At 52.3% G+C, this 5,673-nt stretch overlaps 1 pseudogene; it reads left to right on the forward strand.

The window, feature by feature from the left end:
• Positions 1–637: 637 nt before the first annotated feature.
• Positions 638–4,506, forward strand: LOC121534766 (annotated as a pseudogene).
• Positions 4,507–5,673: the final 1,167 nt, after the last annotated feature.

Genomic DNA, 5,673 nt, shown 5'->3' on the forward strand with positions numbered 1-5,673 from the left:
TAATCATATATGGAAAAACACACATTTTTCTATTTAATATTTATCATAAACATATAGCAATCAGCAATGGTTGCTCGCTGTTTGTTTTAGGAATGTCGATGCTAACCATGGCGAATATTCCCATACTGGAGTTTCCTAGTGTTATAGTGTGGACACTATATAAATAATGACATTTAATATGTGTTGTACTTACCTGCAGTATAGTATGATTGCTATTCATGTGTGCATGGTTATTATTGGCATTGACCGTGACCTTTCCCCTTTTGATGATGTCATCACCAAGAGTCAGATCTGTACAATGTGATTCTACCACAGGATGAGTGGGCTGTATCGTTCTACTGTTTTTGTACATGGCTGTACACCTTTTATTTATTGGGTTGAAAGTAAAGGAAAGTAATATTGAAATGCGTGTGGGCATTCCTTGTCAAGTTACTACATCTTTTTGGTGACGAGGATAAAACTTTATCAACATGTACAGGACGATGTGCTAGCTAGCTAAGAAACAGTGGAGGTAGTCAGTTAGCTAGCTAGCTTAATGAGCGACGGAGATAAGCCGCCACTGGAGGGAAACGCCAACGGGGGCAATTAGCAGCAAGTGAAAATCGCTAACGAGGATCAAGGACAAGTTGGCGTTATAATGGCAATGTTTGGGACTATCACTGAGTTTGTGGAAGAGAATGAGGACTGGACGGAATATGTGGAAAGGTTGGGACACTTTTTCTTGGCAAATGGAATTACAGAAGAGGCTAAACAGCGCTCTATTCTCTTGAGTGTGTGTGGGGCTAAAACCTACAAGCTAATGAGGAATTTGGCTACACCACGGAGACCGGGAGAAATTCCTTTTGGGGATCTAGTTGCTCTCGTTCAGACTCACCACAATCCAAAGCCTTCAGTGATTGTCCAGAGGTTCAAGTTTAACTGCCATTTTCGGAAAACAGGTCAGTCTGTTGCTAACTTTGTTGCTGAATTACGTGAACTCTCTGAACATTGTGAGTTTGGGGCTATGTTAGAGGACATGCTCCGTGACAGATTAGTCTGTGGCATTAATGAGGACAGCATACATTGCAGGTTTCTGGGGGAAGCCACACTGACTTTCAAGAGAGCATGGGAACTATCTCAAGGGATGGAGATGGCCGCTAGTAATGCGAAAAATATTCAAAAGGCCAACAGTGGAAGTTGTGCAGTGCATCAGGTGACAAAAGAGGCGGCAGGAAAAAGGGGAAAAGCAGTGGAATGTTTCAGATGTGGAGGAACACATTATGCAAACAACCGTAAGTTCAAGGATACTGTCTGTCACAATTGCAACAAAAAGGGACATTTAGCTAAAAAATGCAGGGGTCCTAGGAGCAAGCCAGGTGCTGGGCGGACTGGGCAGGGCAAGTTCACAGCACCGAAGCCGCAGTCAGCAGCGCACCACCTAGAGAGCACAGAGGAGGCAGAAGAGCATTGTTCCTACAACATGTTTAATGTGAGTGAGCCGCGTGCAGAGCCTATCTATGCTATAGTGGAGGTAGATCGAAAGCAGATGAGGATGGGGGTTGACACGGGGGCCTCTGCCTCTGTCATCAGTGAGGAGACCTACAAACAAATGTGGGGCTCAAAACAGGCTTCTGCCCTCACACCGGCAGGGATCAGACTGCGTATGTACACCGGGAAGACCATACCATTGCTGGGGGCTCTAGAGGTGGACATTGCATACAACCTAGTTTACTAGGGCGTGACTTGGCTAAACAAAATACAACTGAACTGGGGTGAGATAAAACACACCCGAGTGACTGAGGATGTCATTCAAAAGTACCCAGAGATTTTCAAAGATGAACTGGGCACACTGCAGGGCACTGCAGTTAAGCTGTTCGTGGATCCTCAGGCTGAGCCTCGCTTTTTCAAGCCCAGGACAGTGCCTTACGTCATGAAAAAGAAAGTGGAAGATGAGTTGGAGCGGCTGCAGAAAACAAACATCATTACTCCCATTCAGTTCTCCCGCTGGGCAGCTCCAATCGTTCCCGTTCTGAAAATTGACGGCACGGTGCGTATATGTGGGGACTACAAACTCACCATCAACAGGGCCTCTAAGCTAGACGCTTACCCGCTGCCGCGGGTGGATGACCTGTTCGCGATGCTTGCAGGAGGCAAGACGTTCTCAAAGCTTGACATGAGTCACGCCTACCAACAGCTCCTCCTGGATGAGGACTCAAAAGAGTATGTCACAGTCAACACGCACAAAGGCTTGTTCAGGTACACCCGCTTGGTTTTCGGAGTGGCGTCCAGCCCAGCCATTTTCCAGAGGACAATGGACAATCTGCTGCAGGGGATCCCTCATGTAGCAGTGTACCTGGACGACATCCTGGTTACAGGGGAGACGGAGGATGAGGACCTCCACCATCAGGTGTTAAAGAGATTCTTTGAGGCAGGGCTGTGCATGAAGCGTAGCAAGTGCACATTCCAAGCACAGAGTGTGACATACCTAGGTCACAAGATCACAGCGCAGGGTCTGTGTCCTGTGGAGGACAAAGTCAGGGCAATCAAGGATGCTCCAAACCCCAAGAATGTGTCCGAGCTCAGGTCGTTCCTGGGCATGGTGAACTACTATGGTAAGTTCCTCCCTGAGCTGTCAACAGTGTTGGCTCCACTTTATCAGCTGCTCCACAAAGACTGTAAATGGAAGTGGGGGCTAGCACAAGAGAAAGCTTTCAAGGAAGTGAAAGCACTACTACAATCAGCACAACTTCAGTTCACCAAGACAAAGAGATCATCCTGTCATGTGACGCCTCGCCCTATGGCGTCGGGGCAGTACTCTCTCATCAGATGGAGGACGGGTCAGAGAAACCCATTGGATTCGCATCACGTACGCTGACGAGTGTTGAGAAGGGTTATTCACAGTTAGACAAGGAAGGTCTGGCCATAGTCTTTGTTGTGAAATGCTTCCATCAGTACCTCTACGGTCGTCATTTCACCATATGCACTGACCACAAACCACTGATGAGACTTTTCAGTGAATCAAGATGCATTCCTCCCATGGCTTCAGCAAGGAAACAGCGCTGGGCCCTCACACTGTCAGCTTACCAGTACACTATAGTGTATAGAGCGGGGAAGGACAATGCAAACGCAGACGCGCTCAGCCGTCTCCCGCTACCAGAGATGCCCGCCACAACTGTGGTGCCTCCTGAGGCAATTTTCCTAATGGAGAGATTGTCAAACTCACCTGTGAATGCCAAACAGATCAAACAGTGGACAGACCGGGATTCTATCATGTCCCAAGTGAAAATATTCCTTATGCGGGGTTGGCCTCCTGTCATAGAGGATGATGGACAAAGACGTTATGCAAAGCACAAAATTGAGCTGAGTGTGCAGGATGGCTGCATACTCTGGGGGTCCAGAGTGGTTGTTCCACCTCCTGGCCATGCACAAGTCATGGATGAGGTCCATGAGGCTCACCCAGGTGCCTCCCAGATGAAAGGTTTAGCCAGATCTTACATCTGGTGGCCTAACATGGATCAGGATGTAGAAAACAAAGTTAAATCATGTTCTGAGTGTCAGAGTAACCAGAAGATGGCGCCGCACGTGCCACTACATCTGTGGGAGTGGCCTGACCGCCCATGGTCCAGGCTGCACATAGACTTTGCTGGCCCTTTCATGGGTCACATGTTCCTTGTCATGGTGGATGCGGACTCCAAGTAGCTGGAGGCTCACATCATGAGCAACATCACAGCGACCACAACCATCGAAAAGCTTTGGCAGGTGTTTGCAACCCATGGTCTGCCTGACTCTCTTGTGTCCGACAACGCAACAATGTTTACCTGTGACTTGTTCCAAGAATTCATGCGGAGAAATGGGATTCGCCATGTCCGCAGCTCTCCGTTTCACCCGTCCTCAAAAGGCTTAGCGGAGCGGGCTGTGCAGACACTGAAAGAGGGGCTCAAAAGGGTGACTGGGGGAACCATCACAACTAAGCTCTCTCTGTTCTTGTTCCAGTACCGCATCACGCCACAAACAACAACAGGACAGGCTCCAGCGGAGATGTTAATGGGCAGAAAGCCAAAAGCTCACCTGGATCTACTGCGTCCGGACATCAAAGCTCGAGTGGAACAGAAGCAGGAGAAAGAAAAAGAGAGACATGACCACCACGCGAGGGAGAGACAGTTAAAACCCAATGACACTGTCTACATCCGCAACTTCACAAGCAGCCAACGCTGGTTGCCAGGTATCATTTTGAGTCAGAGTGGTCCCGTCTCCTTTGTGGTCAAACTGACTGATGGTCGAGCCCAGAAAAACCCCTGGGGGGGTTATGGGTGTGGTCAGGGATCGAGGGAGAAGAGCCCTGACCACTGCACTCGTGGGGGTTCCAGGAGGAGCCCCTACAACCATGGGAGCAGGAGTACACAGAGGAGTCGGAGGAAGTTGACGATGTGCTTCTGTTACCTCACTCGTGGGGGCTCTCGGAGGAGTCCTCACAGGATGGGGATTGGCAGTGGAGAGAGAAGGACAGGAGCAGTCGGAGATCTTTAACAGCAGTTCCCAGTCCGGTGCCTCCAGCGCCGGCCCATAGTCGATCACGGAAAATGACAACTCAGCGCACCACACCATTGGTGCGCATTCCCAGCCCGGTACGGCCCGTGCCTGCTCCTCGCACCAACTCAATGGTGCGTGTCCCTAGTCCGGTACGGCCCATGCCTGCTCCTCGCACCAGCCCAATGGTGCGTGTCCCCAGCCCGGTACGGTTCGTGCCTGCGCCTCGCACCAGGCCAATGATGCGTGTTCCCAGCCCGGTACGGCCCGTGCCTGCTCCTCACACCAGACCTCCAGCGACGGTCCTCTGCACGGAGCCTCCAGTGAAGGTCCCCTGCACGGAGCCCCCAGTGACGGTCCCCTGCATGGAGCCTCCAGCAATGGTCCCCTGCAGGGAGCACCTTAGCGTGTCGGTGCCCAGTTTGGGGCCGGCAGCTAGCCTAACCACGGGGGTGGAATCCTCCTCTGTGTCGGTGCCCGGGCTGGGCACTGCATTCAGTCCTGCTCCAGAGATGGGGATGGATACGGGTCCGGAAGTCTGCTCCGCTCCAGGGCAGGAGCAGTCCGTTCCCTCGGTGCCCAATCCGGGACCGGAGATCTACTCCGCTCCCATGCCAGAGCAGTCCGCTCTAACGGTGCCTGGTCTGGGTCCGGCTGTCTGCTCTGCTCCAGTGATGGAGCAGTCCGCTCCACCGGTGCCTAGTCCAGTTCCGGTCATCTGCTCTACTCCAATGCCAGAGCAGTCCGCACCTCCGGTGCCCAGTCCAGCTCCGGTCAGCTGCTCTATTCCAGTGCAAGAGCAGTCCGCTCCTCCGGTGCCCAGTCCAGCTCCGGTCTGCTGCTCTATTCCAGTGCCAGAGCATTCCGCTCCACCGGTGCCTAGTCCAGCTCCGGTCAGCTGCTCTGCTCCAGTACCAGAGCAGTCTGCTCCACCGGTGCCTAGTCCAGCTCCGGTCAGCTGCTTCATTCCAGAGACGGGGCAGTCCGCTTCTCCGGTACCCAGTCCAGGTCCAGTCGTCTACTCTCCCCCATGTTGGAGCCATCCGCTCCACCGGGGTCCGAGCTGGAACCAGACGTCAACCCCTCTCCAGGGTCGGGGGCTCCCACACCAGGGTCCAAACAGGGCTTGGTGCATCGCGGGAGGACTGCCGAGCCGGGACCAGATGT

This window comes from Coregonus clupeaformis, chromosome 21, assembly GCF_020615455.1.
Source record: "Coregonus clupeaformis isolate EN_2021a chromosome 21, ASM2061545v1, whole genome shotgun sequence".
Taxonomy (NCBI): Eukaryota; Metazoa; Chordata; class Actinopteri; order Salmoniformes; family Salmonidae; genus Coregonus; species Coregonus clupeaformis.